Source organism: Anoplophora glabripennis, unplaced genomic scaffold (assembly GCF_000390285.2).
Source record: "Anoplophora glabripennis isolate ALB-LARVAE unplaced genomic scaffold, Agla_2.0 scaffold130, whole genome shotgun sequence".
NCBI classification, from domain to species: Eukaryota; Metazoa; Arthropoda; class Insecta; order Coleoptera; family Cerambycidae; genus Anoplophora; species Anoplophora glabripennis.
The window spans coordinates 134,806-148,578 of record NW_019416297.1 but is presented as its reverse complement, the minus strand read 5'-3'; the positions used below and the strand labels follow the sequence as shown (position 1 = coordinate 148,578).

Here is a 13,773-nt window from a genome sequence, read left to right as displayed (position 1 = left end):
GAAAAAAGAAGAACACTTTCTGGCCACTTTTTGCCCTCGAATTATCGAATGGCATAATCAATTTTTATATGTAACGTTCGTCTCTCCAGGACCATCATCAACTTCAGTTTTTTAAATACGACCCTGGAAACTTTATTACATTTTTTGCAAGTCTTCATAACCCCCAATACTGTACTATCTCAGCCCGAACTAGATTCAGACGTTTTGCCGAAAAATTCATCTTCAGTGTATACGTTCTAAATGTATCTAATTTTTTTATTTAGATTTCTTTGTTTATTGAAATATCGCACACTGTAAATAATGTCGTTAGACCCTTTGAAATCCTTCTAGTTATTTAAACTATTACCACCACGCATTAAAATAAAACATTAGAGTTTTATTCCCGTGTCCATAGTTATTTCTAGGCTTCTCGAGTGCTCAAAATTCAAATAAATTCCGATCTATTTTTTTCAGGATATTCATACAAATACATCTAACATGCTCTTTCACAGTTGCGGTTACAGATGTAATAAATTCCGATAATTTTACGCTGATCTTCATTTTCAACCTTTGCCAAAACGAAAATGTTTTTGAACATTTACTGAAATTTTTTAAAGAATAATATTCAGTTGGCGTTGTTCATATGCATTTTTAATAATCAATTATTTGTCATAATAAAATTAAAATTGTAATAATTTTTTGATTTTGACGCGACACCTTATTGAGTTATGTATGAGCAAGTGATGGTAATAGTTAATAATAATAAATGTTTATTGTAACGCGTGGTGGTAATAGTTTAAATAACTAGAAGGATTTCACAGGGACTAATGACACTTACAATGTACGATAATTCAATAAATAAAGAAATCTAAATAAAAAATTTAGATAATGGAACGAATACACTGAAGATGAATTTTACGATACAAATCGTCTGAATCTGGTTCGGGCTGAAGCAGTACAGTATTGGGGGTCATGAAGGCTTGCAAAAAATGTAATAAAATTTCTAGGGTCGTATTTAAAAAAATGAAGTTGATGATGGTCCTGGAGAGAGAAAACGTTACATAGAAAAATTGATTATGCCATTCGATAGAGGGCAAAAAGTGGCCAGAAAGTGTTGTTCTTTTTTCAATATCACCTCGAACAAAGCTGAAATTAAACAAAAACGGATTTACAAAATTTCGGTTTTTTTCGAATATTTCGAAAACTAATCATATTAGCCTTGATTTTTTAGAGGCATAATGTTGGTCCCCTGATTACGCAACTTTGCCCCCATTTAAGCTAATTTGTACCTCTTAGCGTTTCCGAGATCCCTATAGTGAGAAGCGAATTTGTAACAGCCTGTATATAAAACACAAAAATTTTACAAAAAATTATTTTTTTTTTAATGAAGTAGCTTGTCTTCGACGTTGCTTTTTTTCATACTTAGTTGCTGTAAAGATATACATGACTTCATCAGATGAGGATTTTAGTGATTTTTTTAGATTTGTTTGAATTACCTTTCAAAGTACAACAAAAGCATAAACTAATTAATTTTCAGAAGGCATATTATGAATAAAAAAATCTATGATAATGTTAAATGAGACGTTGAATAAATTAAACTCGTAATGGCTAGTATTTACTTTCTATTCTTCGGAGCAATTCATTTTCTTTTACGACTGAATCCACTCTCAACGTTCTGGATAATTAATTTCACTAAAAAGCAATATAACGTACTTCCGATGAACAGTTTTATTGCCATTTGGAAGATCCTAATGCATTCTTTTACTTCCCAAGTTAAGATAAAATTAAACGAATAACCCAAACTAGATTTATTACAACTGCACTTAAAAAAAAGCTATAAATTATTTTAGTTTGCAGACATCTTGAAGAACAAGCATAAATGAATTAAAATTAAATTATAATTCTGAGAAATATTGGATGAGTTATGAATGATAGTTGATCTCTGGAATAAATTAAATCTATATCTAATACATAATTAAACAAAGTCGAATGAAACAAAATTAAAACAGAGGTCGAGGTCAACGAGCAGTAGACAAGTTCATGAGTCGCATATCCAATGTTATGAAATAAACAATTACTACGTCAGCGAGGAGTCTAGGTTAACTTAATATATATTTTTTTATGATCTCCATATTTTGTATGCATAGACCCATTATCTTTGCAATTGGTTAAAACTGGACAGTGATGTAAAGTTTGCAGATATTAAGAGATATACATACTCCATCTTCGGTCAGAATTAATAGTTACGTTTAAAATATTATTCCATTAAAAAATTCCATTCAAAGACTGCTTCTTACAATGAATATATACAAATTTGATTGAAAAATATATTTCCATTGGGTATTTAACTTAACTCATTACTTTGATATACTTTTTTTCTATAACTTGATATGAACGAACACATTTGTTTAAATTAAAAATTGAACGGTAAATTTTATTTACAGAAGTTTTAATTATATATATGTTTCTTTAGAACTTGACATGGATCCATGTGTTTAAATTAAAAATTGAAAGAGAAATTTTATATCTAAAAGTTTAAGAATGTGTTTCACTCACAGATTCAGCGTACAGGTTCCTAATATTTCAATTTTCTATTTACTCGCTGATGATGGTCGCTAAACTCACCTGAAACAAGAATATAAAATAAATGGATTGAAAACATAAAAAATATACAGCTACAAAAATTGAAAAATTTAAAGTAAAAATAAACTTGGTGTCACATTCTGAAAAAATATTTTTGTAGAGTAATATTTTCGTATTTATATTTTCCTATCTATATATGTAATTAATGTATGTATTGAGTCAAACATTTCTTAACTTGTGAGTAAAATTATCTCAGGGGATTTACAGTTTAAATGTTTAAATTATATACTTAATATCCTCATAAACACGAAGATTAAGCTTATTTTTATATTTTTTGTATAGTTTTCCGGCAGTCATTTGCAACCAGACAAAAAAAAATTGTCCCAATATCTTGATGTCCGGAAGAGAAATTTGGTATAGACATCTACGTCCAAAAATGTGCAAGGGAAGCGCCCAAACCCTCAATCATTGCGCCTACGTCTTATTCTTTCTATCCGAATGCGTTCTTTCTAAATGTGGCGTAGCTCTGCCAGAGTTAAAAACGTAAACTTATTTGTATCGGTCTCGGTATCGGTCTTTCAGAGGTTTTTTGGAGTAGTCGAAGATGAGCATAGGCTTTTTCTTTACCTAATACATATAGCCCACTAAGAAGACTTAAAACAGTATGTTGTTATTTAAAGTGTGTTTCAAAATAATGTACCATAAATTAAGATGTTGGCAGAATATCAAAAAATGAGACGTTTTTTTTTCCTCTTCACCTTTTGTTTTGCTGTCAAACATATTTATTTTAAATTAAATTTTAACCACACTTTTTTCCAAAAAACAACGTATTGCATTGAAATTTGATACAGGCAAGTTTTTGAAGGTGCATTTTATGCCAATTTTTTTGAGACTCCGTTTTCACATATTAAAACATAAAATTTTGCTTTACACAAAAAGGTATTACTGTTAAAATTCCTTAATCTACAGGGTGTTCAACAAAGTAGACCATAGTCCAATGGTAGTTTTCTACATAGAAATAACTGATTTAGTTACGACTTAAAAAAATTAAATAAAAAAAATTCTGTCTGATCTAATTAAACACTATTTTATTCGGGACATTTTTTTTGTACTTATATAATTGACAATATAACATCTATAAATTTCTATCATTCATTTGCATCTAATTATATTACAACTATTATCTATTTATCTACAAAATACCACATGACGATTATATTAATTGTGTTGTGCCAGATAGTCTAATAAACTTGTTTACTTACATGCATATTGTAAATTATATTGTCTCGTCCACTTAAAATTTTTAATATAGATGCCTAAAGTGTAGTCGGTTATTAGATAGCAAACTATAGAGGATCATAAAGATATCCATTATAATTTTCAGGTAGAAGGTCCTAAGCATCAAATTTTAAGTATTTCGTAAAATGTATTGATGATTTACAATAAGTTTGAGGAAACTTTGGCATGACTAATAGCATTTCATTAGTACTGAATAAATATAGTCATACTTATATTAACAATTATAATGTTTAGATACTTTCTTATATCAGTGATTTACCTACACCTACACCGTTTTGGAAACTCATAAAATAGAATATATGTCACATGTATGGACTGAAATGACCATACTTGGAAAAATTAAAAGATTTATTAAGATCAGTTCAAAATCTGAAACTCGGAAAACACACAAATAAATATTACTATATAATATTAAATATATCAAAATAATACTTACTACTAGACATGTGTAAATAATAAAATAATATTTCAAAAGCAAAACACTATAAACATTGAGAATATATATAAATAACGTTTGCGTTGTTGTTACTTACAAACTAATGAAATGTGTNTAAAACTTTTTGACAACTGCACAATAATGTATTGTATGTATGTAATGTAACAGATTTCAACTTATAAAAGTCTTGTATTTGAGTATAGCTTGATATAACAAATATTTATTTTGACTACATTGGAAAGAGATAAAGAATATGAGATTTCGGCTTTTAGAATCCTTAAAAAACCATATTTAGGTAGGTTTCGTTAATAGAATTAAATATTTAACAGATAATTGATAATAAATAAATTATTTAATTTAGTACCACATCAAACTCTAAAAATCAAAATAACTCTTAAACGCACAGGAATTTCGAAAAGGAAGAAGGGACATTATTTTTGTTAAACTGTATGTAGATAATGTTATTTAAAAAATAGTCATTGGCGTAGAAGTTCTGTTTAAGAAAGAGGTTGAGCACCTCCTCCACTCCGCCACTGTGCAAGTTTTTGAACATTCTTATCGCTTGTTTTATGCCACTTAATTAATAGACATTATCTCCCAAACGTGAAAAAAATCTAAGCATTCGTTTATAAATTATAATGAAAATTCGAGAAAAAAAATTATATTCAACCCCCGTATCTCGGAAACGAAGCCTGCATATGTTTATAGGAACTTTTCTTTTTAAAAACATGTATTCTATATCCTGTTAAAGTTTGTCTACAAAAAACTGACTCGCCCTGTATAATTCACAATATAACATCTATAAATTTCTATCATTCATTTGCATCTAATTATATTACAACTATTATCTATTTATCTACAAAATACCACATGACGATTATATTAATTGTGTTGTGCCAGATAGTCTAATAAACTTGTTTACTTACATGCATATTGTAAATTATATTGTCTCGTCCACTTAAAATTTTTAATATAGATGCCTAAAGTGTAGTCGGTTATTAGATAGCAAACTATAGAGGATCATAAAGATATCCATTATAATTTTCAGGTAGAAGGTCCTAAGCATCAAATTTTAAGTATTTCGTAAAATGTATTGATGATTTACAATAAGTTTGAGGAAACTTTGGCATGACTAATAGCATTTCATTAGTACTGAATAAATATAGTCATACTTATATTAACAATTATAATGTTTAGATACTTTCTTATATCAGTGATTTACCTACACCTACACCGTTTTGGAAACTCATAAAATAGAATATATGTCACATGTATGGACTGAAATGACCATACTTGGAAAAATTAAAAGATTTATTAAGATCAGTTCAAAATCTGAAACTCGGAAAACACACAAATAAATATTACTATATAATATTAAATATATCAAAATAATACTTACTACTAGACATGTGTAAATAATAAAATAATATTTCAAAAGCAAAACACTATAAACATTGAGAATATATATAAATAACGTTTGCGTTGTTGTTACTTACAAACTAATGAAATGTGTTTACAAACCTACCGATTTAATATAGACAGGCTAGTTTCACTGATAATCCAAAGAGAGGTAATCCCAATAATAAGTATCACAGAAAAAACAATAAATATCACAAGATCTATCACAATCTGTATCCAAATAAAATATGAACCACTAATAACAATCACACTAACAGCACAATCTTTTATATAGAAACATATACAGCAGTTGCAAACGTTTACGTTGTCTCCGTGACCCTGCGTTTAGAACTATATTTAGTGAACGACTAAACGCCTTGTCTGGGTATAACGACTCAGTGCTGAAGCTCTCTGTAGGAAATGGCCTACAGTCTACAAGGCGGCTCGAATAATATGATCCCGGACAAATATGTATACTTTTAAAAATGCTGCGAGTTACCTATCGAAATATTAATTAAATATCAATTTACAATTTACTTATTTTTATATAACAATTTATACACTAATGCATATTTTCTATGACAGAATGTGCATAAATTTCTTGATTGTAATATTTACTTACTTAATTTTAAAGATATCAATTAAAACGACTATTGAAAAAAAAACAAAACATTCGCAAAACTATTGAAAACTCTAGATGATTCTTGGACAAAACACTGAATTCTTTTATGTTAACTAAATACAGATTTGTAAGGTTCTCAGTTATGCAATTGCTGTTTTATGCCAATCAAGTTAAGTAACATAGAGGTATTATATATGTACATAAAAACAATCATAAATCGACAGATAATTATAAAAAATTTCTCACACGTGTATCCTTTGGATTGAAATATGTACTGTCATATTATTATTAACGCCTTATATTTAATAGTTAATAACTTATAACGGTACTTTGTATGGCTTCGCATTAAAGATATTTTAGGTAGGTAATATTTTTTTACCTTTCACGTAATATTTGCAAGTATTCCTTTTTAAACTAGCATATAGTATTATATTCAGTTACGCTTGAAATTCAATTTACAATACTTCCGGCTTCGATACACTTATACCTGTCATATTTTACAAGCGCGTGCAATAAAGAGTTTTAATAATACAAATTTTAGTAAAGCTTCATGGGGTCTGGAGGTTATAATTTAATTTATAATAAATTTTCAGATTTTGAATTAACTTGGCAGTAAATTAGAACCAATTTAAATCGTATTTTCTTAATTCGTTTGATGACCACATTTGAACACTTATGTTTTTATTTCAGGATTATACTACATATTTTCGGACTTATATGTGCATCCCTGTTGCAACTTTAATTGTCATCATTATCTAACCATATATTTTCACATAAATTTTTATTGTATTAAGACAATTATGTATTTGTATCTTTTATCAAAATACAAAATGAATAATTTTCATAAAATTGTAGTTAAATTAAGCATTAAACATCGTGTGTATCCACCAATTTTGCCAGTGCTTATGTAACTGAAAGAATGGCATAAAAATTTCATAGAATGTTTGGAGTAAAATGGAGCTCATGTTCCACTCTGTTCTGGATATTCAAAAAGGGGATGATAAAAAAGTTACGCTTATTCAAGTTTCACCCCTCCATGTGCAGAAATTAGCTTAACTAGTGCCTGTAGTTTTGAAACGATCACCCCTCTTTTAGGGATAAAATACTGCGTAAGGGTGCCATGATTACTTTCAGAAATTTATAAAATTACAATACTATTAAAATTTCAGTAACAAGTATTAGTTGCTTATTACTTAACTATGTATTAACATAAATAACATTATCAAATTTATTTAGTGAAATTCGAAATAAATTATATATGTATCTGAATTTATAAAACAATAGATGGATTTTCATTAGATAATAGTTCTTATATACATACCTCAAAGTTTAAACAATTTTATTGTTAATTTATTTAATTCATTAAAATATGCAAAGGGCAAGAACAATAACAGATAAATCTCAATGCAACAAATTATATTTATATTACAATAAATAATTACGTTACGCATTAGCAAAACAAAACCGAGAATGAAAAAAACAAGTATAAAACAAAAATAATCTAGCCAGATTAGAACTGAAATAGAACAAATAAATGGAAATTATAATTAGAATAAAAGAGAAAAATCAAATCTCACAAAAAGTACAATGACGAAGAATTACTTCAAATTTCAGGCTAGACTGCAACCAAAGAAATTTATTTTAAATATGTAAATAATATAAATTTAGAGCAACTTTTTATTACCAAAATGAGACCTAGTTCATAAATCTATTATAGCACCAGTGTTGCCAGACGTCCCGATTTGTTTTGTTTTTCTTTAGACATCAATTATTTTCTCCAGGTCTGTTATTAAATAGATATTTCCTGATTACGTCCCTTTTTTTTAGACATCGATTTGTTTCCCAGATATCCGGAGACTCTTTTTTTTAAGGCATCAATTATACAAACCCTTAGTATGTTCCGTTTTTGGACGAAAAAATCCCGCTTTTTTATTCAAAAAGTTTCAAAATCCCGCTTTGCCTGAAAAAAAATCTGGCAACGCTGTATAGCATCCACTTCGCTATGGACTTTCTGGGTCTGTGGCGAAGATACTACGGCATAAAGCCATGCAAATAAATGGCTTAAAGATAGTAATATAGAAACAATGAAAAAACTAACCAAACGGCAAGAAGTCTTGTAAATATGTTAACTTATCTACGCAAATATATATTTTTAATGCTGATGATTTCTGCTTATGGTTATTTTGAAAATGACTTAATCAAACAAAGTAGGAACGAAACAACTCCAAATTTTGTAAACTGTAAATCTCATATCTTCTCTAAATTCTGATTATACATAAATATTTATTATGATTAGTATGTATTAGTGTAACATACATAAACGTATTTGAGAATATTTAAGACGTGGAAATGTTGGTAACTAATGTCACTTTTATCATGTAAGTGTTCATTTTTACCACATAACAAATATGTTTATATTAGCATTATAAACAATAATTAATCTTTCCCTGTCAAACATTAATATTAATATGTATATCGATAATGTTTACCATTTGATATACGTACATTGTACGTATATGTAATGATATGTAGGTACTTACATTTCATTATGAAATAATTGGTATCAAAATAAAAAATTTCAATGGATAAGTATAGTTCAAACTCAAACGCCTAATAAAGAACATACACTTTATGGCACTATATGCCACTCCATAGTATGCACTTAAATATACTGTACAGATCTTATATTTTTTCTTGATATGCAAAATATGATTTAGTCAAAAATATCATCATCAACTAATGAGTAAATTAGTAATATTAGTAGTACAATTTGTTTACTATTGTACTTTCTCCAATCTCTATTTTCATTTTGGCTCACAGTGATAAAAAAAAATTGCTTCTGATTCTTTTTCATAAAACACAATTTTTCCAAAGCAAAATACGAAATTTATTAAAACAGATAACAAAAATAAAAAAATACATTATAAACAACCTATCAAATAAAAAACCCAAATAGTATTTCTGTAAAATGTCAGGGCTGTCTAAAGACTTGTAATTAGAAAAACAATCTTACAATCCGCAAACTCATATTCATGGATAAAGGACATCGTTATGTAACAGCATTGCGTTTCTACGTCTACATTTCCATAAAGTAGCATATGCAATGCCTCTCGTTAATGATAATTGATAGAGGTAGATGGAGTACATGCAAAGAAGAAAAACATTTATCTTCCTGTGCAATTACCTATCACATTGTATCTCTGAACCCCTCAGGGCGCAATTAGCTGGTTTTAATGCATCTACCTGTTCAAATTTTACAACATAATAATTAACCAATTATAAGCGGTATGGGGAGAGACTAATGTAGATATTAACCCAACAGAAATAAAACAAAGCCACACGAAAACCTAGGAGAGGTTTCTATTTTCGTCGTAGCAACACAAATTAATGTCAAGGTAAAGATTTATACATATACAAAAAAAATGACCCTTGCAAGTACCGCATATAAAATGCTTGTATATCTAAATATAAGGATCAACTTTATTAAGGGAAAATACCCAAATAAGATATAATGTTTTGTAACTGTCTATAAATAAGGACCAGAATGGATATTTCTTATTTTATAGGACAGAACGTTTAGTTTATTTTTAGAATTGACAGTAAAATATTCAGACAAATATTGTCGTCATTTAATACTCCAAAATATAATTAAATTGAAATACATTCCTCTTTGGATTTTACTCGTTTTTCTGTGGTTTGCCTTATACAAACTCTCTTAGTTCTTCAGATAAAAGCTTACGTCATGAGTGCTACTTTTTACACCTTCATTAGTTGAACACTATCACTCCCATTTTGGATGACAAAAACCCAAAGAATAAACGTTCTAAGTTATAAATACTATGTATTAATAGGACTTCTACCGATCCCTTATTACATCAAAGAATATATAAAAATAAAAGAGTCCAATCTGTCAAAAATTTTTACTTTTTTATTAGTAATCTACTTTATTTCATTCAACATTTTATCAGCAATTTAATAAAATTAATTAAATACCTTCAATGTTGTTCACTTCTTCAATACCTCTAAAAAAAATTCAGTGTCCTCACTTAATTGTACAATTTTTAAGAAATTTTTGGAAATCTATAAAAGCAGTTTTTGCTTCTTTAATCATCTCATAACTTCAACTTCAATCCTACTAAATGTACACAAATTATTATTATTCTCTTCTATCTACAACACGTTGAAACATTATATTTAAATATATATAGTTGAATGTACTCATTACATCAAACACCTAGAAGAGTTACATAATTAACGGGCTATGGCCTTTGTAGATAAAATGATTATGCAATATGAAAAATATTTGTATTGGCATTCTGTTAAGTATATCTATACCTACAGAAATTCAAATGAATAAAATCATAAGACAAACAGGTTTAAATTAAAGTTAATCAAATATTTGCATTTAAACAACGAATATGTAACATATAAGGTATCCCAGAAATGGTTGGAAAAAATGAAATTGTTAAATCCTTTTTCAATTCTTAGCTTTCGAGAGACTAGGTTAAATTTTTTGAAGAATATCACAAAAACACATTTCTCTAAATATGTCGACGAGACTTAGACCACCTAGCTAGCTAAATTAAAATTAAAATGCACTTAATTTATATACAGGTTCGGAAAGTCCCCATGGTTCATCGGCCGTTACGTGAGGGGATAAAGTAAGTCATAGAAATCCGTGCGATAGAGAAGGATGGTTACATTGAAGACGTTTCATAATCTGAATAGTCACACCCACTTCTAACTCGAAACGGGCAGTGAAAAAATTTTTTTGAGGTTCATACATGGTTATTTACCGCAAACATTTAAATTGATGAACAAAAACATTTTTTTCGAAAAATTTTCAAAATTTTTTTTTTCAGAAGAATGAGGGTAGTTTTGAAAAGAAAACTGTTTTTTAAGTGATTACAGACTGCACAAAAATTAATTACAGTCTCAAAAAACGGTATGAATCGGAATCGAAATCTGGTTTGAGTCAACTTTAATTTTAATTTAATTAAAATCTGATGAACAGAAGCATAGGACAGAAAAGCCGAATCGTGCTGGAAACAATTGGATTTTGTTTTCTTCAATGTCCGGAAGGTTTTCCAATAAAAAAAAAAAATCGAAAATTTTTTGGTTATTTACGGTAAAATGTGAGAAAACCTCAAACAAAAATTTCCATTTTAATCATGATTATGAACTGTTTTTAAGCTCAAAAAACGTGACCCTTTAATTTTTTTGAAAAGTGACTGAAACAAAGAAACGCTTCGCTAGATCGAGATGAAACTTCACAGGGTTCTTCTGGGTATATCGAACTGTAAAAGTCATGCTTAACATTAGTCATTTCGTGAATATTTCTAATTTAGCCGTAAATTTTCTAAAAAAACATAAATTACCCTTTTTTCCTGTTTTTTTAAATTCGTGTAAAAGACGAAGAACAAAAAATTTCCGAAAAGTTGCGGCAGCATGTTATAGGACATTTATTACAGTTTTCGAAAACTGCTCTTCAATTCTCTTATTTGTCGCCGAGATATCGATGATTGAAGACAAAAGGATCCCTTTCCATTAAAAGTCCGATATTTCGATGAATAATGGTCGTATCGAAATTTTAAAAAAAGGAAATTAAAGCTGAATAAACAAGCTATCTGGTCCATGCAATGGCTTGGCTGAAAAAAATTTTTACAAGTCCGTGAACTCGGAAAAAAATAAAAAAATTTGCAAAATTTTTTTGTCGCGCTATTTCTTAGAATTGCATGATAACCGTAGCTCCTAAATATTTTCGACCGGAAGATCTAAAAACTAGAATCTTAGAGCTTCAAAATGCTTTTTTTTAATTCTCGATACGACCATTTTTCACTTAAATACAGTCTGTCAAAAATCACGGAAAATTTTCGGAAATTCTTTTGACCCTTTAATTGTTTGGTTTAGTGTATTAGAATCATATTTGCAATATGTGAATTTGTGAAACAGTCTTATTTTCGATTTATTCAACTGTATGGCAAGGAAATTTTAATTAAAAAAATATCTCGAAAACGACTAGTTTTTCGAATAAAATGAAAAATAAATTTTTTGTTTGAAATGCAATTACAAATGAATAAACTTATTGAATTTCCAAAATACCTTGTGGTGACGAAATTTGGATGTTCTTAGGGCGTTTTTTGATATCTCCGCCGTTGAATGATATAATTACCTATATACAGAAAATTTTACATATATTAAGTCGCCATAAATAATTCGTCCCTCTTATCACGTATGGGCGTATAATCCAAGAAATGGATATACACATACACCTCTACGTGACGAATAGGGACGATATATTTGGAGATACAGTCCGTAGGCTATTTGTCGAGATAGAATTCCAAGAAGACCTTAGGTAGAAAGACATTGGCGGCGTGGCGTTCACAGTAGCAGCTTGCAGTGCATACTGTGTTTTGTAGTTACGAAGGCGTGTTTCTTCGTAAGTGTATCTATCGTCCTGTGCAATTTCAATGTAATTTCTTATTAAAATATATTAAGGCAGGTGAAAAATAAAGGAAAGAAATTTAATTCCCAGTCGAAGAGTAGGTATCGTGTTTAACTTAAAAACAATTTTTCCCAATGAAAATAAAATACAATTAAAACATCGTGTTGTAGCTGTTTGTACTGTAAAACTGTATGTGTGGTTTCCGATATTTTTTTTCTGGTACACCCTGTATATGTACATATACTTCATTCAATATGCTTATCTGTATTCGAGTGTTCCTCTAAAGTGAATGTTACAAAATAAGATTATATATTCTCACAGTAAAATGAATAATGTTGAATCGACCAGCGCTTTCAGAAAAACAATGCCATGCATACGTTTAATGGGAACGTATTTTCATGCACTGTATGAGTAATAGTTAATGGTAACAAAAGTATTTCCCATTGTGTGGATATGCATTAATACAAACAAGCACGACAAGTATTTATTATCTAAAAACCTTCTATTTATTTTCTTGTAAATTACACCGGCCCCCGGCCAGCTATACCCGCTTGTCACGAGGTGGCCATTTTATGTCTTCAGCCACACCAAAAAAGAAAGCAGAAACCGAGACGAGAGACAGAAGACGCGTTCCTGTACAGCCAGACGGGAATTTTATTGAACAAGTTTTCTACCTGAGACAACAAACTACCTGGGTTACTCCTTATGGGCACTATCTACAAAAACCTATACATTATTTTCGTATCTGACAATGGACTTGTTGAAAAATAATACAAAATAAGGTTGAGAGGTTTTCACGAACAATAACATAAACAAGGGTTTGAAAATATTTTGATTTAAATTTAATACTGCAGTCAGACAATGCTGGTATATTTTCTACAGCAGACAAATCACTGGAATTTATAATATGCTATTTATACACCTATGTTTGAACAACAATCGGCCTTTGGATAATAAAATATTATATATTATAAACACTATTCAAATATAAATTTTGCCGACATGGTTTTA

At 29.0% G+C, this 13,773-nt stretch overlaps 1 protein-coding gene across 3 annotated transcripts in view; it reads right to left on the bottom strand.

Moving 5' to 3' along the window:
• LOC108904190 (zinc finger protein 608-like) overlaps window positions 1–13,773 on the bottom strand; it is a 296,106-nt gene that overhangs the window by 243,237 nt on the left and 39,096 nt on the right. The window contains exon 1 of one of the 3 annotated variants that reach the window (XM_018706642.2): window positions 5,823–6,022. The exons of the other annotated variants lie outside the window; for them this stretch is intronic. The gene's annotated coding sequence lies outside the window, so the exon portion shown is untranslated. Of the gene's footprint in view, window positions 1–5,822; window positions 6,023–13,773 lie in introns of those variants that run through there. 3 annotated transcript variants of the gene reach the window in all.